The sequence below is a fragment of the Rhipicephalus microplus genome, chromosome X (assembly GCF_043290135.1).
Source record: "Rhipicephalus microplus isolate Deutch F79 chromosome X, USDA_Rmic, whole genome shotgun sequence".
Classification (NCBI taxonomy): Eukaryota; Metazoa; Arthropoda; class Arachnida; order Ixodida; family Ixodidae; genus Rhipicephalus; species Rhipicephalus microplus.
Genome location: NC_134710.1, coordinates 6,370,221 through 6,393,658, shown reverse-complemented (window position 1 = coordinate 6,393,658; position 23,438 = coordinate 6,370,221). Strand labels below are relative to the sequence as shown.

At 44.0% G+C, this 23,438-nt stretch overlaps 1 protein-coding gene across 1 annotated transcript in view; it reads right to left on the bottom strand.

Annotated features, from left to right (window-relative positions):
• LOC142777396 (protein Skeletor, isoforms B/C-like) overlaps nucleotides 1–23,438 on the bottom strand; it is a 253,917-nt gene that overhangs the window by 191,815 nt on the left and 38,664 nt on the right. The window lies entirely within an intron of this gene.

The window sequence follows — 23,438 nt, the reverse complement described above, 5'->3', positions numbered from 1 at the left end:
CATGGGTCGCGAGGAAAAAATGTGTGGTTTAGCTGATGCACAAAGGCACGTTTAATACATATTTGTAAGACGCATAGCGAGCGCTGCAACCACAAATTGAGTTGGACAAGGACTGCCACCACCACAAGTTGCAGGCAGCCACTGATGTAATACATACATCTACAGTCCTTACCGTTTGGTTCAGGCTGGGTGTCGTTGCAGCACATTTGTCAGTGTTTGCTTACTGTATTACAGTCAACAACTACAAGAAGTCCTTCCCTTGTTTAACATCTTTATCGTGTCTCATGATATTGCCGACGAGAAAGACATTAAACAGTGTTTGCACAAACGAAGTGCAAGTTCCATGTTACAACGCTCAATAGAAATCATGGCATGCCCAATGTACTGCAACCCGTGTATGCAATGTCATAGACTCACCACCCAAGTCGCATAATGACGTTGAAGATATCATTGTTTTAGAATTGAGGATCCGAACAGATTGAGGACCCGAGCAATTAGAGAGCCACCGGGGCGCATGCGCAACAGCCCAGCCACTAGTTCTTGGGCTCTTCCACTCGTGTTGACCGAAGACCCCCGATCAATGGAAAACTAGCATGGGCCGCCAGTAGGCGATGCGGACAAGCCGCAATGCAGTCCGGCCCGCGTCTCGCATAGATTTAGGTTAATGACGTGTGGCACTTCATGCCCGAAATCTCGAATTGTGCTCCTTCTCCGAACTCAGTGCAGCTTGGTGACCAAGTGTCTTGGGCCCCCACTCTCAAACTCGTTAATGGCCAGGAGCACTCCCTTCCGATTAGGTGTATCTGTTTTCCTACCTCAACACCCGACGACGCAGCAACTGGCAATAAAAATCAGTGCTGCGTTCTTTGCAACAGCGGCTTGGTGGCATCATGGGCACCACGCCACTCTTTAGATGGAGCACAATCGAGCACTACTAAACGAACTGAGCGTGGTCCCACGTGACATAAGCTGGCCACTATTGATGCGGCGCCGGTGTCATAAAAAATGGAGGAGGGAGTAACATCTACGAAGTTGTCCGTGCAGAGGTGCGCTGTCGTAAGGGACTGCAGGTGAAGCGCACGGGTGTTTCTTGTAATTTCACCGAATCAAAGCCTCGAGATCAGCAGAGACCGGATACTTCGCAGAGGCCGCTTCCCTGAACTAGTGGAAAAACATTGCGCAGAAAGATGAAGCGATGAAACACGCAAGGTACTAACGTGCAGCACGTTCAATGCAGTGCATAGGCCCAAATAGCCAGATAGCCTAAAGCACTAGGCACAAATAGCCAAAGTGTGCCACGCTCCAACGTTAGGCTGTGCTCGTTTGGCCACCATTCTATAAAAGCTAAAGAGTGACGCAGAACCACAGCGGTTTCACGCACTTCATCCCAGTAATATTAACCAGTCAATTTATTTTTGGTGAGTACTGTGAAACCGAATATGTCCGACCTGAGTAAATAGAATAACCATTTCAGTTGAACTGTATATTTCGAAATACGACAATACCTTCATATCAATGCACAGGACATCTTCCGTTACAACAAATCACAGTAGCTGGAACACTTCATACATATTGAACATGGGGCAAGGCGAAACGCCCCGGGACGTTGGCTTCATCTTTTTCATGGAAGGGCGCTTCACCACGAAGCGTCTTGGAAAGTGATTGGCCTGATAGGGAGTTGTAGAAAGTGTGCGAAATGGCGAGAACAAGAAACTACACAGGACACCAAGAGCACTGACAACTAGCTGGTAAGTGAGGAACGCGACCAGTTTTGATCTCGCATGTGCTCACAAGCATACAAATATTGCTGAATACGATAACGTCCGTGAAACTTAGTGTGGCAGCTTGGGCTAGTTGGTATGACATGACGATAGTTATAGAGCGAGAACAGAACGACGACACAGAGATAAGAAGGACACGAAGGACACGACCGCCAACTTCCAAGTTAGCCCTCGTGTCCTTCGTGTCCTTCCTGTCTCTGTAACGTCATTTCGTTCTCGCGCTATAACTATCGTCAGGCGGTGAAACGTCGGGCAAATATCACTGAGCTTTGCGCTCGCTAAACGCCGCCACGCTCCAACGTTATGCTGTGTTCGTTAGGCTACTATCTTGAGCCGCACTCTTATTCACACCACATAGCATGAGAAAAGCGTGCTGAGCGCCATGCAACAGCAGCTGCTGGTAGCTCCGAAGTGCACCTAATGTGCACCTATACTGCAGAAAACTTCAGTATGGATGCACGTTAAAGAACCCCAGCTGGTCAAAATTTCCGGAGCCATCTGCTACGGCGTCTCTCATAATTATATAGTGGTTTTGGGGCGTTAAAACCCACATATCAATGAAATCAAAACTGGAGTTTGACGATGAGTGCCTACTGGAGCATGCGCCGTAAAAATGAATCAAAGCACTGGCTAAGCGGGGGCGCAAAGATAGTTCCGTGACGTACGAGTACCTTCGCTTCCATAAGAACACGTCTCCTTTAAGGATCTACGGCATTTGGGCACTCAGCAGCAGTAGCGACACCTACGCATTGAAGCGCCTTCTAAAAACGTAGATTTTATGTTGCAGGTTGGTTTGGTCTTGAAATCCTGGCATTTTAAAAGAGCCTGTTATTCGGTAGAATTTTCTGCTTGCTGATGAGTGCATATTATAAGGTGCTTTTCGCTTGACTGACATCATGGGTGACACGTGTCGCAGTTTGAAGGTCAAGTTAAATGACAGTGATTTGTAGCTTGTATGCTCTGAATGTGAGTGTTATGCTGATTCATGCTGAGGGGTAATATAAAATACCTACAAAAAGAAATCGACAGCCACTAAATGTATTCGGCATCACTACTTGCAAGTCTGCTACTGAAAATCATTCCGACGGTTCAATCCACAGTTCGGATACGAGCTTTGAATCTGAACTACCGGAATTTTACCGGAAGGTAAATTAACCCGATACATCGAAGGTTTATGCTTTACAAGAAAAATTGGAACAACTGTTGACAACTTTGAAGAGTCAGTAAAAGTTATGTCCAACAAATATGATGAAGCTGTGGCGAAACTGAAGCACCAGTCAGATGACATTTCAGACCTCAAAAAACGGGTCATGAAACTTGAACCTGAGCCTAAAAAAAGGAAGTGGATTAGCTGGAACACGAAGTCAACGAGCTGGATTAGTAAAACAGACGCCTAAACCTAGAAACGCACGACTTATCCCAACACGCCAATGAAAACCTCCTAGAAAAGCTAAACAAAGTAGCATGTGATCTTGCGCTTGCACATATTTTTATATATCCATATTTTTATACATCCACATTTTTATATATCATAGAACAAATCTTCTACATCCGAGTCTCAAACTTTTGTAGCCAAGAAAATATAATACCAAAACACAGCAATACGACTTTCAGATAAAAAAAAAGTACGGAGCAGGCTTTGCTATCATCAAGGACAAAATAATAACTAATTTTGAGAAGAAATCTTACACTTGGAATATTCCTAGAATTCAAAGCTTTTGATTCTATCAGATATGAGCTTCTACTGGTGAAATTAAATCAATACGGCATGAGAGGTATTTCCCTCAAATTAAGAGTCTAGCAAATTGATTTCAGTATTGTGACAGGCAGCATATATACGCAACATTAAAAATGAATAAAATTAAGTATGCCGTCCCTCAGGGATCTATATTAGGACCACTCCTGTTCCCCTTATATGCAAACGATATTGTTAATATTCCACAAACTCCTGACAGGGTTTTATACGCCAACGATGCAAACGTTTTTTTCTCCGGCAATAATATTGACAGCGGAGAAGAACAAGGTAACAGGTGGCTTAAGCACCTATCACTATAGTTCAAGGCAAATAAGCTTGAACTGAACACCCTGCCCCACCGCGGTGGTCTAGTGGCTAAGGTACTCGGCTGCTGACCCGCAAGTCGCGGGATCGAATCCCGGCTACGGCGGCTGAATTTCCAAAAGAGGCGCAAATGTTGTAGGCCCGTGTGCTCAGATTTGGGCGCACGTTAAAATACCCCAGGTGGTCGAAATTTCCGGAGCCCTCCACTACGTCGTCTCTCATAATCATATGGTGGTTTTGGGACGTTAAACCCCACATATCAATCAATTAACTGAACACCCTAAAAATTGGCAGATCCCACTTACAGTGGGAATCCATGATTTGCGAAGCACGAGTGAGGAACGTTGATAAGTAACTTTAAAATCAGCACAAAGTCACGAGGCGCACGAATGTAGTACACAGTAAGCACAAGTAGAAATGTTAAGCGCACGCAGGTATTTAAAAAGATGCCAGTATGTTGTTTATAGTCACGTAATGACGGCACCACACACATTTGCAATACCAGCAACAGCAGCGTTAGGCATGGAAGTTATGGCGCACATGACCTCTATGTCATGATTATTGTGTGTGCGCTTGGTATCTGTGTTCATCGTCCATGCACGCCACGTAATACCCAATTTGGTATATTTGAAGCGAGCGAAACGGCCGCGATTGCACCATTAGCGTAGTTTAATGTATTGTTCTTACACGACACGCATGTCATGATTATCATGTTCGCACCGGTCATATACTTTCGTCAAACATTCACGTCTCGTAACATCAGATTTGGAATATGTGAAGCTAGCGAAATGACCACGAGAGCACCATGAGCTTATGGCGTGCAGTCATGCCTTATAAGACATGCATTTCATTATTTTTACGTTAGGGCCACTCACTTATGTTCGCCGTGTAGTCTATCATACCATACCAGTTTTGTAATATGTCATGTGAACGAAGCCACTGCAAGAGCAGCAAGACCATGACATGTAATTCTTGACATTCATCAGATACATTTAATGATTTTTATGTTATGACTGGTCACAAATGCTTGTCATACAGGCAGTTTCTCGTAGTCGTACAGCTTCTTGTAGTTTCGATGTGTATGTACGATTGATTTTTTACAGCGAAAGCTTTATTGAAATCACAACTTGGGTCATGCGCAGCGCCGTAGTTGCGTGCCGCTGGTGTTCGTAACCACATCACACGAAATTAGGAAAAAAACTCAGTACCAATGACTCAGTGGAGCTCGAACCCGGGTACGCTGGGTGCCAGCCCAGAATTATACCACTAAACTGCGCTGGTGGTTGGGACTTCTTGGCAAACTTGTCTTAGGCAGACTTGATTTCGGGAAAGGCATCACGTTAATACGACTTATAAAGCGTTTTAAAACAGCGAAATAAGAAGCAGTCGTCGTACAATGCGATTAGCGTAACGAGTGGGTCGTCCAATGCTCCAACCCATTACAAAAGCTTGTTCTTGTTCTCCGAATAACTGTGGCACATACCCACTCCAGGCGTAATTCCTCGTCGTTGTCAGCCACGCATAAACAGATGGCACAAAATTCCTCGCAATAGATCAACGAATCCGAGCTTCTCAGAAGAATGACGAAAAATAGCATAGTAAATGCCAGCCTACTATCCTAACATTTTTATAATTAATTCTGCAGTGGACAGCAAGCACGTGTGTTTGCAGCAGTTACCCAAAGAGTGTTTAGAAAAGGCCCTGAAAGACCGCTCTGCTAGCATTCGCCGTGACTGTGCTGCGCCTTCCGCGCAGGCCTGGCGTTTTTAAATGCGAAGCATTTCTTAGATAACTTCGGTGACTTTGAGAGTATCTATCTATCTATCTATCTATCTATCTATCTATCTATCTATCTATCTATCTATCTATATATCTATCTATCTATCTATCTATCTATCTATCTATCTATCTATCTATCTATCTATCTATCTATCTAATATATCCGTTGACATCTAAGTGCTCTCGTGGTCTACCCCTTAACTTGGCGTGAACCAAAATTAGCATGGAAGGGTAAGACGGTTTGACGAATATGACGCCGTGGTCAAGACATGTGTTATGTCACAATCCCGTCGCGTACGTCATCAAACACTTTTCACCATACAGTGGCACATACACAAGGGCAGGTATGGGCCGCTGGTATGCGGGTATGTGCCACAAGTGATTGACACCTAATATTTACCCAAGAACACACATGGGCAATTTTAACGCGTGAGCGTTAAGAAATACCCAACATCGGTAGCGTCGACCCGACGAATGCAAAGAATGAATGTCAGGGTTCCAGCTGGAATCAAACCAAAGCATTCTGCGTGGCAATTAGGCATTTTACCACAGCGCTATGCCAGGTCTCGAAACCACTTTTCAAACAGACGCTAATATTCGTGAAACGTCAATAGTGGTTGCAGTACTGCCTACCCAATTTTATAAACATTACATATGTACTTTTTTGATACAGGCGTAACGTCAATCGCGGTTAGTCATCATGCGCTAAAGTTGATTTATGTAGCAGTGTCCAGGGTCAGCACCCTCGCGAGCATCAGCGCTTCATTTCAGCTTGTGGTGTTCTGATACGCATATGTCTGTGCGTGCAACATTTGTACATATATTTAGCATCATTTCATGATGAGTCGTTCAATAAAAAAATCCCAACACGGTCATTTTCCCTCCGCATGCTTCGCATAACGTTCACTCTCAGGTACGTGGGATCTGCCGAATATTTTCCTTTATGTACTTCCTTTATGCTTTTTTATTTACGTGTTGCTTCCTAACATCTTATATGATACGTTTTCACACCGCCGTATTGCATGGTCGGGTGCACAGACTTAGTCAAGCTAATTTAGGCTTTCTGTAAGTGCACCAAGCATCTGACAGATGTTCCATAAAAATTGAATAACATCTTCTAGCGCGCGAGGCCTGCGTCGCTTGATACTCAAGCAGAGAGTAAACGTCACGCCCTTCTTGAGGATCAGTGCAGGGAGCGAAAAGGGTGTGTCGCTCGAGCAGCAACTGTGGACATTGGGCATACATTCTCTGGCGCGCGTTCTATTTTAGCAGGCATCGGGAGACGGATGTGCTGTCAACGCAAAGAGACTGCGAAAACCGCTCCTTAGCAGCCGTACTATCTTAGGCGAGCTTTCTTAAGATCGAATGCAAAAGAGCTAGCTGCCAGCATTACTTCGCGGAACATTACAATTTGTTGCTATATCGCAATAGTTGGTTTGCCTTTGCGTTGATAGTACTTTTTTATTTATAACTGGTTGTACTTAAATTTTCTGTTTTGGAGGCACAAGCACAACCAAATTAAAAAGCTGTATTTTGCTCAGACATCGCACAGCCACGGTCTGCTTGGTACCTAGCGAGTGGTCGCTTGCATTTTAAAATCATTCCATTTTGGCTATTTTCAACGCGCTCCCGTAACTCCCTCGTACTGTTCAAGTTGGTGAGTTTCGTCTTCCTTGGCCGCACGATGGACGCCGGTGGATTGCTCAAAAGTAAAACATCAAATTGTGTTACAAATACAAAAAATGCAAATTCTACTTACCGGGTTCGACCTTGAGCTGCTCAGGTCATTTCGGCGCAAATGTTCATTTAATGGTCGCCCCTAATGATGTGCAAAGGCTCCCCCCCCCCCCCCGCCTGCTGTGCCAAACGAATGCGCCGACCACACATCTCGGTAGCAATGCCCCAAACGTAATTCCGTAGAACTCAAATTTTTGAAGCGCATTAGAGGCAAATATTATAGGCTTTTATCTTGTACCCACATACATTTCAGCATTACCGTGTCACTGTAATACCGGGTAGCGCTTGTCAAGTCTAGCGGAATCGCGGGCCGCTCCCTTTTAGTTTTTGTTTTTCCTCCATTTCTAAAAAACGTTACTAAAACTATGTTCTTTTCTAAAAATGTCCTTCTGCTTTGTACTTGAATAATGCTCAGGAGTGTACGTTATGCACAGCTTGCACCATCTTCTTTTCTTATATCAAATGACACCTGTTTGAAAATGCTTTGTCACTGGCGATATAACTACGTGGTAGGACCAATTGATTTCGATCTATTTTCGGCGTTCGTTTCACTTCGGCACAAAAAGGCACAAATAAGCTTATTCGATGTATATTGCCACGGCTTATATTGTATTCTAACAGTTCGAAGGTATTCAAGAGAGGAATGTCATCGTTCTTTCTGCTAGACGGAGTACGAACTTCTCACCCCTTCGAGCCAAACACAGTCTCGTTGTTGCCTCAGCAGCGAAACCAAAAGTCCTACAGGCCCTGCACGAAGACCCAACGGCTGTACATTTGGGTGTTCCCCGTGCACTCGCAAAAATACAGAATAAATACTACTGGCTACGACTTGCCGCCGACGTCACTCGTGACATCAGGACTGGACGAGATTGTCAGTTAACGAAGGTACCACCGACTTGGCCCACAGAGCTTCTACAGTATATCGAGCCATCTCGTCGGCCATTCCAGCAAATCGGCATGAACCTACCGGGGCCTTTCCCCCCTGCGATTCGGGAACCAATGGATCATCGTCACCACTGACTGCATCACCCGTTATGCCGAGACAAGTGCCCGGCCCAAAGGCGGTGCATCCTAGTTAGTCAAATCCTTTCTTGAAAACATCGTCTAATGTCACAGAGTTCCAGAGGTCCTCATCACCGTCAGAGGTACGCCATTTACTGCTGACCTAAATCAGGCGATCTCGGCGTACAGCGGTATAAGCCACTGCCGGATGACAGTATACAACTCACTGACCAATGGCCTCACAAAACGGTTAAACAAGATCATCGCTGGCATGCTGTCCATGTACGTCGATGATGAACACATGAAATAGGATGCCATCCTTCCATATGTGACCAAACGGTTAAACAAGACCATCGCCGACATGCTGTTTTTGTACGTCGTCGTCGAACACAAGTCGAACACATGACGTGGGACGCCATTCTTCCATATGTGACCTTCGCATACAACACGGTAGCGCAAGAGACGACTAGCATGTCGCCATTCAAGTTGGTCTACGGGAGAAACCCGGCAACAACGCTCGACGTCATGCTCCCAAACGTTGCTGTTGAAGAAGTACTCGACGCCACCCTCTATCTTCAGCGCGCTGAAGAAGCTCGTCAATTCGCCCACCTGAGCATCAGGAACAAACAGACGACTGAAAGCCACCGTTACAATCTTCGACGAAGCTTCGTGGAATACCAGCCCGGCGACCGCCTTTGGGTATGGACGCCGATACACCGACGTGGACTAAAGGAAAAACTTCTGCGACAGTTTTTGGAGCCCACAAGGTAGTACGGTCTTGGAGCGGTCGTCTACGATGTTGTCCCCGACGGCATCACGAACTCTCAACGACGTCGATCACATTCTGATGGATGGATGGATGGATGGATGGATGGATGGATGGATGGATGGATGGATGGATGGATGGATGGGATGGATGGATGGATGGATGGATGGATGGATGAATGGATGGATGGTTGAATGGATGGATGGATGGGATGGATGGATGGATGGATGGATGGATGGATGGATGGATGGATGAATGGATGGATGGATGGATGGATGGATGGGATGGATGGATGGATGGATGGATGGATGGATGGATGGATGGATGGATGGATGGATGGAAGATGGATGGATGGATGGAAGATGGATGGATGGATGGATGGAAGATGGATGGATGGATGGATGGACGGACGGGATGGACGGGATGGACGGGATGGATGGACGGATGGATGGATGGATGGATGGATGGATGGATGGACGGATGGATGGATGGATGGACGATGGATGGACGATGGATGGACGATGGATGGATGGATGGATGGACGATGGATGGATGGACGATGGATGGACGGATGGACGATGGATGGACGATGGATGGACGGATGGACGGATGGATGGACGGATGGACGGATGGATGGACGACGGATGGATGGATGGACGGATGGACGGACGGATGGACGATGGATGGATGGATGGACGGATGGATGGATGGATGGATGAATGGATGGATGGATGGATGGATGGATGGATGGATGGATGGATGGATGGATGGATGGATCCGACTGCCACCTTTAGATGGGGCGGCGCCCCTCGCCAGCTAGCCATAAAGTACTATCCCTATGTGTTCAAGGATCGAATTTCATTCGCGCCTTGATTGTACTCACCAATCAGTTAGCCTCCTCCTGGTTATTTCTACTATTTTAAAATCTACTTTGCCTTCACCGTCCCTATAGCCCTATGCTTTCCAAAAGCCCCGTGCCATTATCTTGGACTATAGGGTGGAGCCCTTTACAGAACATTATCAAATGTTCAGCTATTTCCTCCTCTCCACACGCACTGCATAATGTGTCTGTGCCTTCGTGCTTGGCTCGGTACGTCCTAGTCCGCAATACTTCTGTTCTGGCCTTGAAAAGCAGAGAACTACCCTGAAAAGTACCGTAAATACTTTCTTTTGCAATTTCTTGGTTGAAAGCTTGGCAGGTCTTCAGTGATGATTTCCTAAGCATTCCAAACTTCCATATGTCCCTCTTTGTTTCCTTCACCTTCTTCTTAACCGATGTTTCCTTTTAGCTTGGTGTTCTGCTGTTGTCTAAATATTTGCTTGACAATTTTAGACTTCGCTTCCTCCATTCAGTGTTAACATTCTTCACGTACAAGTAGCTGAAAACTTTTCTGGCCCAACGCTCCTCTCCCATTTTTCTCAATCATTCCTCAAATTTCATCTTGCTGCTAGTTTCCGTGCACTCGAACGGCGTATATCCCTTGTCATCCCCTGATTTGGGGTATTCCCGTGTGCTCCCAAAGCAAGTCTACCTGTGCCACGTTGTTTAATTTCCAATTTTGCTTGAACGTCTGTATTCATACAAAACACCGCATTGACGAACGTCAAACCCAGGAACACGACATATTTTCAAATCCCTCTCACAACGTCATACCTATTTTAGCTCCACAGTGCCCTATTTTTTATTACAGCTGTATTCCTTGTGTCCTTAGCCATTACGTATCTTTCGTGCTCCTTTAAGTACTCAGCCCCGTCATTTATCCCTACGCCCAAGTATTTGTATTTATCCGCTATTTCTAGCGTGACTTCCCGTATCTTATGCTCACTGCCTTTGGTATCATTAAAAATCATGATTACCGATTTTTTTCCGGCTGAACTTCAAATTAATCTATCTCCTTGATTACCACAGATGTCTATCAATCTCTGCAGGTCTTCCTTGTTGTCGGCTATAGTATATAATACTATATCATCTGCATACATCAATGCTAGTAATGACTGTTCAATGTGTTTTCCTCGCTTGGCAAAAAAAAGGCTGAATCCGAGTCGACTCCCCTCTAATTTGACTTCTAGCCCCTGGAGATACAACATAAATAACAAAGGTGACAAGGGAGATCACTGTTGATGCCCCCGTTGTATCTCTATAGGTTCGCATACCTGTTCTTTCCATTTTATAACTACCTTTTCACTTTTATAGATATGCTTTAGAAGATTAGTTATTCCATCTTCCACATCTAGTGAGTCCAGTATTCTCCCCAAATCTTCTTAAATCACACAATCATAAGCTCCCTTGATATTCAGAAATGCCAGCGACAGGGGCCTGTGTTCTTTTTCTGCTATTTCAATACACTGCATCAATGAAAACCGATTGTCTTCCTACCTCTTTCGTTTACAGAGCGCATCTTGTAGTTCCCCCAGCACCCCCTCATTCCGCACTATGTCCGTAGTCTTTCCTTTACTATCTGATTGATTGATTGATATGTGGGGTTTAACGTCCCAAAACCACTATATGATTTCCTTTACTATCTGCATCACCAGCCTGTAAAAACTACTGATGTAACTGTTGTAGGACGGTAGTTGTTTATATCCGCGCGGTCCCCCTTTCCTTTATAGATCATGCTCATTCTGCTTAGTTTCCACCCATTGAGGGATTCACCATCTATTATTGCTTTGCTCGCTGCCTCTCTTAATGTTTGCTTAGAGTTTGGTCCTAATTTTTTTGGCATAATTGGGATGCCCTCAGAGACTGTCGATGTGCTATTAGGAACCCTTTTCTCTGCCCTTTCCCACTCTTGTTTCCCCAGTAGAGCCACTGCGCTAATTGGTCCATCCTCATCTGGTGCGGTGCATGCAGCGCTTTCTTGGTGTTTAAATTTTTCTGTCATTATTGTTTTTATATATGCCATTGCCTCATCCTAGTCCAACCCCTTGAACTGCAGTTATAAACCTCTGTTCCATAATTGTCTCATTACTTGGAAAATTGAGGTGGTTCCTTCCTGATCCTGATCCCACCAGCTCTTGGGTTTGTGTCTCTCTTTTCCGGTTGATTTGACTCGTACCTTAGCAAGCCCTAACTGAAACAATCGAGGTAGATTTGTGTACGTCCACTCTGTTTTGGTATCCTCGGCGATTATTTTCTCAATCTCTTTAGTTGCTTTTTATATTTGCCGTCAAGAATAGGAAAAAGCAGAAGAGGCTCCCGTGACTACAATCAGAGCCCGAATATTTCAAAGTAGGTCATTTGATGCTGATCTGCGTTTCTAGCAAATTCTGAACGATCGATTTACTCCCGAACCTGTCATTTAAACAGTTGCACTGCAGCCATTATGTCAAGTGTTGTTCGCGAATGCCTGAATGGCACAATAAGTAACAGTTAACACGCATTTCATCATGTCTTTGTCCCTTGAAATGTACTGTGAAAAACAATTTGGAGAATGGCAGGCGTCACCTTCGAATAGTTTTGAAAGCTAACTTCGGAATGAGAAAACCTTAGGCAAATTATATTTTAGGAGAACCATGGCGTTTACAAGCCGGGCCGGCTTCTTCAAGGCTGAGAAGGCCCAAGATGTGCAGCCCTTATTTACCGGTCCGTTCGATTTACCTGCACTGCCTGAAGTGGTTCATGTGGTGCCGTATTCGACTATTTGTTTTGGTGGTGCAAGGCGGCACCCTCTGAAGTGATCCATTCGTTTAAAACAAGTGCAGACATTCTGCACGGTCAGTTCAGAGACCAATTCCTGCACTGAGTTTGGAGGTAGATTCAGCGGGAGTATATAGAAGCAGTGGCGCTGTTGCAGCCATGGTAGCAGACGCATTATGTGTATTTCTAAGCGGCGTCCTGACGCGGTTTACGCCTATGCTGAATGAAGACAGGAACCTCGTTGCAGTAGGAGTTAGGTCACTCCATCAGCACTTTGATAACCACATGTCGGCCACCTTTGCAACCTATGGCAGTTATAGGCCCCTATAGCGATCGCTTTTTGCTAGAAAGCCGTCTTTGCTGCGTTCCTGGTCCTGCCTGGCGCAAAAGCAGCAATTATGACGTAGTGAGCACATAACAGTACTTGCAGTAAGAACTCTAAGATAGTTCGAAACTGCCAGTGTTACGAAAACACTCGTTTGTTTCCTTGTTGACGCGTGCACTGAGAATAGAAGCGAGGCTAGAAATTGAGAGGGCCAGGCCTGATTACCTTATCTCGTTCTACATTTCAAAATGAAGTTCAAGCGTCTTCAAAATTTTTTTTTGTTTGGTTTCCGGCACCCATGAACATCTTCATGCCGTATTTTGAAAAAATCGGACACGCGACTTTCCGAATGGGTTATAGATACCTGTGTGCAAAGAAATTAGCCGAGCAAAGGGGGACAGCGTTTGACAGGTCAAGCGGGAAAACGTGGTTTTGATATCTGGCAACTGTTCATGACGTCTACTAAACCACGGCAGAAAATAAAACGCAAACGTATTGCAGTGAAAGGTTATCTCAGCCGCACCTCCTTTGAAACGAATACTTTTCTGGAACGCCTTCCTCAGATCGGCAGCACAAGCCATTAAAAGAAACAGCAGTGTGTCTCTGTGAAGCGCAGCGCCTCTCGCAGCTGCCGTCCGGACGGGTTTTCAAGCGCGCTGAGCTGCTGTATTGAGTTCACGTCCATCAGTGAGGTCCGCCGATCTTTTGGTGCTGTACGGCGACAGAAACAGTGGCATTTTCTTGGTCCGAAAGCTCCGCCAACAACAGCGGCTTAGCCTCTCTGTGGCTTCTCCTTACGTAGACAATTCCGCGACGGCGCCAAAAAGAAATTAAAAGCTAACACATCTATTGTTGCCAGAACACCAATATCTCATATTGCATTCTGAATAAAACATTCTCACTAGCCGTTCTTACTGAAATTCTTGAATCAATCGTATGCTTTTATGTTTTTTTTTTCTTTGAAATTTTGTGCTGCAGTGCATAGCGGCTGTTCACATCACTGTCTTTAAGACTTATGCCTTGTGATTTTTTGGTAGGTCTTGAGTGAACTGAAGTTATATACTCGTGTATGTGTGTTTGAAAGCTCTGTTTTATGATTATGAGAGCATATGAAAAAAAAACGGCACGGTGTCTTCTGTTTCATGGGTAAACTGAATTTTCGTCCAATTAAATTTCGATGAAAGAGGAAAATCGCAACTCAGAATCTCTTGACGACAAAAAAAAAACAGTCGCTGAAGGGTGCTTGCCCTTTATGCGCAACTTCTTTCTTTCCAGCTGATCACGGAAACAGCCACTCTTGAAAACAAAGGTGCTATGGTTCTATCGAATATTGCAGTTAAATGCGCGAACAGGTTTTTGTTGTTTACTATACCCGTCTGACGATTTTTTTCACAGTAACGAACAGGTAAAAGCAATGTCCGCACAGACAAGTAAAATGATAGCATTTTCCGCCATCAATGTCAAAAAGGACGCTTGCTTCATGACGGTAATACAACTGTCAGTGGCAGGCGCGAAATTCAACGCGAGACATCGTAACCACGTGACGAAATGACCCCGTGTTTGTGTCCATATAGTGTGTGTGATTCAGCTCAGAGATGAATAGTGCCGCTCGCGGGCGTTGCGCAGTGAGCACTGCTCCTCGGCAAGAGCGAACGCGGTGGGCGGATCTGATAATCGCTGTACGCGTCTGTCCATTAATCTGGCTCATCCGCTAGCTTGGGTACAATCTTGTTGATTCTGAGAAGGTTGAGCTCGTGAGTGTCATATAGCCGATCTGGATACCAAGCATCTCATGTATTTGACGCTAAGAAGCAACGTCTTTGCATATAAAATATTTTAGTCCGCTCACACAACTTTAACTTGGCAATTGTGCGAGAGCAGTGCATAAATTAAGGAAACGCGACACAGACGTAAAGATCAAGGTAGGCGCTTAACTTCTGTTTATTTCATGCCATTCCTGGGCAGCGTGAACAGAAACAACAGGTTAGATTTCTTTATTGTGAGTGCTGTGTAGTCTACAATTTTGCATTATTATGCAGAAAGTACTCTACATATGGTCGACTAAGCAGTGCTATAATGAATGATTACGTGAACACAGCTACAACGCATGAAATGAACTTTCATAGGGAGGGTTGCTAGCAGTGCACTGCAATTTCTGGGGGTTCCCCGAATGTGTACAGATATTTATCGTTATCGGCCGGTCTCAGAAACAGCTCACACGTTAAATAAAAAAAAAGCCGACGCTGTAAACCATTTTACGGAGGGGTTTCAGTGCCACCATGTTGGGATGCTAACCTTTGCTTTTGCATCTTTAACCACTGAACGAAAAGTTTCACGGTTGGCGCATACAGATGAAAATGCTTGAGTTGGTGCATACGATGTTTGATGGCCTGATTGATTCGCATCACAATCTACAAAAACAATAAAACAAACTTAACAGTCCAAGGTGGACATGCCCACATTCCTTAGGTAAAATACTTTTTAGCAGATATGAGAAACTTGTGTGTGAGCTCGCCATCAATTGCTTTCTCGGAAAAGGAAATGGGGCTTCCTGCAGAGGCTAGGTGCAAAATTAGCTGCTTTTTTCTTCCTTTAAGAAAAAGGAAAGAAAGCATGTATAAAATAAATGTGAATGGCATAAAATAAACAGTTCGCAGTTAAGGGTTTCTTTATCTCTTTACTTCAGTGTTGTGTTCCCTTCTTATATGTAACGCGTGAATACAAGCTGAGTTCGTAAATGACCAACTCGCCTGAGCTACAACACAAGGCAAAACGAAATTCACAAGTCAACACAACATACCAGTTATGACCAAGAAATGTTGGACATAACGGTACACCACTTGGTAAACGTGTGAGTGAGTTACAGCAACACCGAACGTTCTCAGTGATTCACAAACTCATCATTGACTTCTAGGATATGTCGTTTTTTTACGGTTTGCAAAGGGTATTCTTTTTTTTTTTGCACATGCGTGCTTTTCTTAAGTACCATATTTTTTGGCTGTAAACTAGTTTGTCTGAAAGGAAGTAGTGAGTGAAAACGCCCCTATGGAAGCTCCTCGTATACACTTTGTGCCGAAAAAAACTTCATAAACCTTCCTGTACGAAAGTCAAAATGCTTGCCTAGAGTCATCTGTGTGTAGGAAATTGTCAGGTAACTTCTAAAAGGCAGTCCGAAGAAACTGTGTGCCTTTGCATTCGCACTTCGTCTTTGGAGCAGAACGGTTCGAACACTTTCAGCTAGCTTCATTTCGCCTTGTGTTTCTCGTTCTTGTCGATACGTTCAGATGCTGAGGAATGCTGAAAGTGAGAAACATCATCAAGTGTAAATTTTGTGGTGACACATAAAGCTTTCTTGGAAATGCGAATAAACCCCAATGACAACCGAGGCGATAAGTGCTGAGCCAGCAGGTGAACTCCTGAGCCTTTTGAGCCTCCTTCGATCACATGCAGGACGGGTGTGCTCTAATATACGTGCCAACTGCCCGGTGCAAGTGCCAAGTTAATTGCGTAGCAGAGTCTGTGCTGCCCTTGTTTACGTTCAAAGTCTTGAGGTTGGCGACATTGGATATTGTTCTTGTATTTACTGATGGTAGTGTCGCAAGATCCAAAATTCTGACAAAGGAAATAGGATTGAAGCCTCGACAAAGTACAGTCAATTTGCTGGAAAATTTTGACCAGACTTGACGATACATTGCAGATAGAGCTGCATCACAGCTCACAAAAGAACCAAGGAAAGCAGTAAGAGAGGCTCCAAGCTAAAGAATTAACTTTAGAAATTATCACCAAGCTTGTAGCTACTAAGGTAGGTTGGGGTAAATTTGACAAAGATGTGAAAATAGTTAGTACTTTTCATACTTCACTCATGGCCACAAAACGTCAATGAAGAAGCTTGCCTATGGGTAGAAGGTATGTCCTACATAAATATGGCCTTGTTGCTACTGTTTAAAAGTTTATTTTAAAAAATGAAACATCCACCAGATGTCTCATTTTGCCCCAACATGCGAGGCAAAACGAAACAGCGTGAAAAAACATTTCCTGCAGAAACACTTCAAATTTTCAGTCAATGGGCCCACGCGCAGTCTTTGAAGTGCCAGTCCTTGCATTCCGCGCATTGAATTCATACAGAACGCTAGGCATTGCTGCTCCGAATTTTTGCATATCAAACACCGCCCATTTTTTTTGTGCTAATGTTATATTTATTCAACGTCTGCACTTCATTGGGTTATTCATTATTTGAACGTTAGAGGCGCACTGAAGCAAGGTGTTGGATATAGTAAATTCCCTGCTGCTTGTCTTCACCCTGGTTCATGGTGCCTTGCAATAAAGTTTTAGCAGGAAGTGAGCACTTGTCCTCGTAGCGCCTTTCGTTCACTGTCTACCTTTTTTTTTTTGCGCTTCATCTGTGAAAAATATAGTTACGTACTGACGCATATTTTTGCCTATTTTCGTCGTTTTGATGCAGAACTACACGGACGTTTTGTGGCTTTCAACTTTATCAACCGTGCTTTGAAGCTCTTCTAGATTTGAATTTTCAAGTGGTTGCCTTTTTTTTATTTTCGGCACTGGGGAAATAGTGTTCATACTCCATGCCAAACGAGTTTGTGAACAGCATGGCGTATTCTTTCAAGTTTTTCATGCGTCTATGAAGAGTATCTTTGGAAACGCGGAACAACCATGACGCAACGCGAAGGGAGCGAGTCATGTCTTGAACAGCAGTGCGTGCTTTCTCAGGTCGTTTTCCTCCAAGGAAGCTCTATATATTATTCTCTTGTACGCCTGAATCCTGATAACCCAAGAAATAAAATATATATAATAAGTTTAAGTAGATGGTTCACTCAATAACATATTTTCAAAGCCAACTCTGTGCCTTTTTGTCACGTTTTGTCCCCTTTCACACGACCGAATTAAAAAAAAAATTATTTGTTTCCGCGCACCATATCAACTGTACTTCTGGTGGCATGTAGCTAGTAGTATAAAGCAACAGAATAAACACTCAGATTGTTGTACTGACACCGCAGAAGCGTCACGCACAGATCCGAAAATTTGGCTGAGCAAAACTTCGCCTCTTTTGACTGGTCACTAAAACACTGACACCAGCAGAGTAATTTTTCCTGCACGAACGCTATGAACAATCATCAAATTTTACACATAGAAAAGTAAATAAGCACCAGCACTTATTGCTGAAAATGAGCAAACACAGAAAAGTATTTCTTTAGTAGCTTCAAAGGCTGGAAAAGCCAAATGGCACGTTTGCTCACTGTCTAATTTCAGCCCATCCCACCCTAAATAAGATAGTTGCACAGTGTTTGTGACAACGTGTGTTCACTTCTCCACTGTTATCTAACTTTAAACTTGATTATCTCAAAATTATGTTTCTTATTACTAAGGTAACATTATTTTCTATGCATTCCAAGATAACCAGTTGATATTTTTTTCTTGCATTCTGCATAAATACATACAGCTGCTGAAGCATAATTGAAATTACACACTGTGCAGTTTTTGTGTAACAAATTGTCATACATGCTAATTAACTCAAAACTTGTGTCTGCACGGTTAGAGCTTCACCAAAATTATAATATTAGTCGGACTTTCATAAACTTGCTTTAGTCAAAAGAGTGAAAGACTTGGGAGCAAATGATGTATGAATTATTTGAATATTATTTTAAGTCACTTAAGAAACGATACCTCAATATCACAAAAAAAAAACATGGGACGTACCAGGCCTGCCTGGTGCTTTTATCGTGCGCTGGCATCGCACAGTAAACGAGCTAACGTATCCCCAAACTTTCCTGCTTTCATTCTTTTTACTGTGCATTACTTCTGCGAGCCGATAGGAGTGCTAATAAGCACAAGTCGGCGAACTCACTCACTCGTACTCAGTCAGACTCAGACGAAGCCGTGAGTGTGAGTAGTACTTCAACAATTTTGAGCACGAGCGAGTCCAGTTGAAGAAAATTTTCGTGAGTGTGAGTCCGGCTGAGTTTGGCTGAGGAAAATTTTGACGAGCCTGAGCCCAAGTGAGTTCAAAGCGAAAGATGTATTTCTTGGGTGAGACTAAGTGAGTTCGACATTTTTCTGCCGACCTACGGTCTTGTGTACTCATCTTCAGCATCACTAGCAGCCTTACATAGATTCGCATTTGTACTCATGTCTAGTCACACGTATTTCAAGGCAGTATTATTCGTAAACCAGTTCAATATTTGTTGATTAAAGGCATGAATTACCTCCCCATCTCGCCAACTCTTCCAGGCAAGCCCTTGACAGATATATCTGATGTCTTCATTCATGCAAAATGCCCTTACTGGCTTGCAACTTCTCGAACTCAAAGACATCAAAAGGCGCTGATAAGAGCACCCATTACGTGAAATATTTGTGTTTAAGAACATTACCACATGATCGAAGAAGGTAATTCCAGGCTAATGGACTCTCTCATATCGAATCGTGAGTCGGAGTGAGATCAGGCGAGTAATATTTCGGCTAGTTTGAGTCCAGTGAGGTTGAAGAAACATTTCTCGCGTGTGAGTTTGAGTGAGCTGTACAATGTTTGCAGACATGTGATGAAAATATTAAAAATAAGTTACACAAGCCAGAAACGAAGCTTTACCCTGTCATGGGCTTCAAATGAAGCCCATCACTGACAAGCAACGCAGTAATCGCCATGGATACGCGCAGTGCTGCAAAGCAGGAGGGCTACATGCTTGTCATTTGTGATGACTGGACGGAGCGCACGATATCTTCTTGAATTCTCGCAGCTGTTGAGGTTTCCTTTGATGCCGACAGGGCAAACAACAACGTGAGCGAATCAACCGCAGGCTCTTCTCCTCCACGTATTCCTTCCATCGAGTCTCCACCAAAGTCTTCTTTCACTTGATGACGATGACAAAATCTTGTTTGCGCAAAAAGAAAGCTTTCGTGGATTTGATACGTTAACCTAAATACATTTTGCCAAATTCAAGTGCCTGCTTCGGGTGTCTTTGTCTTCTTGACGTCAACCACTGTGTTTAAGTTTTCTGTTAAGCTGCTGCTGTTACGTAAAACCTGGGAGGTATACTCGTCAACAGACGATGTCCCTGTTTACATTGAAATTAAAGTAATCCTACAGGCGTGTATAAACCTTTTTAACGTGGGAGCCGTCATATCGTTTAGCGGGTGGAGCCATCGCTAGTCTGGCAACTCACTGGAGCGTGTGAAAGTCCGCGTTTCTATAGAACGTATTCGTACGGTAAGAGATGCAGTTGCTTTTATTTTTTTTCGTTCTGGCGCCCAAAATTTTCATTTCAAATGATGCATTACAGTTAGGAAATGAGACTGTGAGACGTTCTGAAACGTTCTTATATGTTTGGGGTCTAATATGATAATATGCAACGGTGCGAACGAATCGCAAGTGGTCGGTGTCATATGTTTCCGGCGCTCTCTCTTTCGGAAAAATGTAAAATAATTTCGACCTGTTCTAGCAGGGAAAGCAAGTGCTGGCACCAATTGAGGATACAATTTTTTTTTTCTGAACCGTAATATTTAGGTCTGTTTTTACACTCGCGGTCTGTTTATGCCGTTGCAGCGACTACCACCCATTCATGCGATCGTGCGTGAACACGTAGTAGTGATTTCTAGGCGATGACGGCATTTTCTTGTTGCTCACAAACTGTGGTTTATCTTTTGCTCAGCATTTAAAAACGCTTTATTGCTCGATCGTTTATTGTCACCTTGATGCAGACAAAGTTACAACTCATAACTGAACATTTTGTTGAAGTGCACTAAAAACAGACGGAACGAAGAGGCTGACAAGGACAGTGCTTGCTCTCACAACTGAAGGTTCATTAGTCAGAAAAGTATTCAGAAAGTTATTATTCATAAAAGGTATTTAAAGCATACAAGTTTGCACACAACTTAAAGCACGTTGGAAATAGATACAGCGTAGACGTGAACTTTTCGGCAAAAACCAAACTAGCAAGCTTGTGTCCACGCGTTAATAAGCCCATAAATTCGAAAGCTTGCTCCTTAAAACACAGAAACATGTTCGTGAAATGCGTAAAGGGAGTAGTATACATGACGCCCTTTTCTTAAGGAAAAGCCTACATAGGCCAGTCAGGAAGATGCGTGAACGACCGCCTTAGAGAACATCGCGCATCTGGAAAGGCATCAGGCAACAGTCATCTTGCAGATCACTGTAGAAACTGCGGATGTTATCCTGAGTTTAAAGAAACAGAAATATTATTTCGACACGAGGATCAGCTAACATGTGAGATAGTGGAATCTTACCACATCCGAAAGAGGGGACATGACTGTGTTAGCCAAGCAACGATTTTGCTGCATGATAAAGAGTACGCGTATTTCGACACCTAGTACTTGTAAAATAAAATAAATGACACATATTATGTATCATTTTTGTAACCCTGACAAGAGTGTTTTGTGTTGCATCCTGTTTAGATGCACATGCGCTAAAGACCATGTATCCGCTTTAAATATCTTTTCTGAATAACAAACCTTCAGTTGTGAGAGCAAGCGCTGTCCTTGCCAGCCTCTTTTGTTGGTTCGTTTTTTAGTGCACTTCAACAAAATTTTCAACTATGAACGTAATCCAACTGGCCCAACTTACCATCTTGCTGCAAAATTACAACTCTTTACAGGGAGGTGCTGGCACACAAAAAGCGATGCAGGTGTTTACATGCCGGCGCTCACTTCTTCTTCTCTTTTTCTTTTTAGTGTCGTGGCGTTTCATTGGGTTGCGGCGGTGGCATAGTGAAAATAGAGAGGAGTTTCTTCTGCCGAGGAGGTACCTAGCGCACCTGGGACTCGAGCCTATGATCAGCATAAGAGCCTTTCTTGAGTTAATTTTATAAATAATTTCGCCTACCACTTCTAAGGCCTTTGCGAAGTCTTGGCTGTCGTTCGCAAAGCTAAGCAGTGGAATTGATAGTTATAAAAAAATCTACAAACGCAAGAACGTGGTTTCTTTTTGTTTTGCTCTTAGAACACAATAACTATGTTGTATATATAATTGCGCAACTGGTCATACGGGATTCTTGAACACGCAAAAAATTGTCCTCCAGAGGTTGTTATTCAACACACAAAGTTACAGAACTACTTTTTCTTCTCTATTTGGTATTGATCTCGCACATCATGCACGGTCTATCCCGCCGTCTTACGGAAGCTGTACACTCAACAAGGATTCCGCCACGTCATTTTCATGTCATATTCAGTGAATGTTCCAATTTCACAAGGCCCGGTTCAAAACACAAATGAAATGTGATACCCGGTACACCACTCTAAAGATTGTTGTCGGTGTTGAGCCGAGCTATGAGGCTAGATGTTTTGACCGAACCCTTCATTCTACGATATGATAATAAAACGAAGCTAAAACAACACACGTGGCTACTCGAGTGGTGCTTTAATGTTTCGAACTTTAATGGACAGGGTGGTACTTTGCCGCTTATGTTTGGTCCTCAGTCTAACCATATCGAATTGTCAATCAGCCCAGTGAAACACTGGGCATTCTGGGTACATTGAGGCACTTTTCGATGTACAACTTGTCACCCCGCCATGGTGGTCTAGTGGCTAAGGTACTCGGCTGCTGACCAGCAGGTCGAGGGATTAAATCCCGGCTGCGGCGGCTGCATTTTCGATGGAGGCAAAAATGCTGCTCAGGTTTAGTTGCACGTTAAATATTACGAGGTGGTCAAAATTTTCTCTACTACGGCGTCTCTCATAATCATATTGTGGTTTTGGGAAGTTGAACCCAACATATCAATCAATATACAAGTTGTCAAGTAATAGAAACGATGTACCGTGAAGCAACCGCAAAGGCTGCGCGTTTGGTGATGCGTGCCGCATCAGACGGCGGTTTCCTTTTTTGTTCTGTAGTTCTTAGAACAATCAAAAATGGCTCAGTGGTTCCTGCTGACCTTTCGCTGGCTGACATCGAAACGAAAGAGAATAAAATCTACACTTCGGCCTAAAACATGCTAAAATTGTTGGAAAACACCACTCATCCAAGCATCAACCCGCACACTCCGCGCCATGCTCCAGAAAGGAGCAAAGCGGCGGTTGCCAGTGCGGTCCTCCTCGCCCGATGGAATGGTCGGTAGCAGAGTTCTTCTGAATGAACATTCAGCGTCGGCATGTAGGCTAGTGGGCGGAATGGCGGTCAGAAAACTACCGCGTAAAACAATGGAGTCCCGATATAGCGCTGCAGCCTAGTTGCCACCGGCACTTGGGAAAAGGAGACACACCCACACTTTTGAGTGCGTGTGTTTCTGCGTACCAGTCACGCCACCAGTGGGAGCATAAGGGCTGATGAGAACCGGTCTCCGTAGGCGCCACATGTCGCAATACTGGTCCCCAAGGTCTCGCGA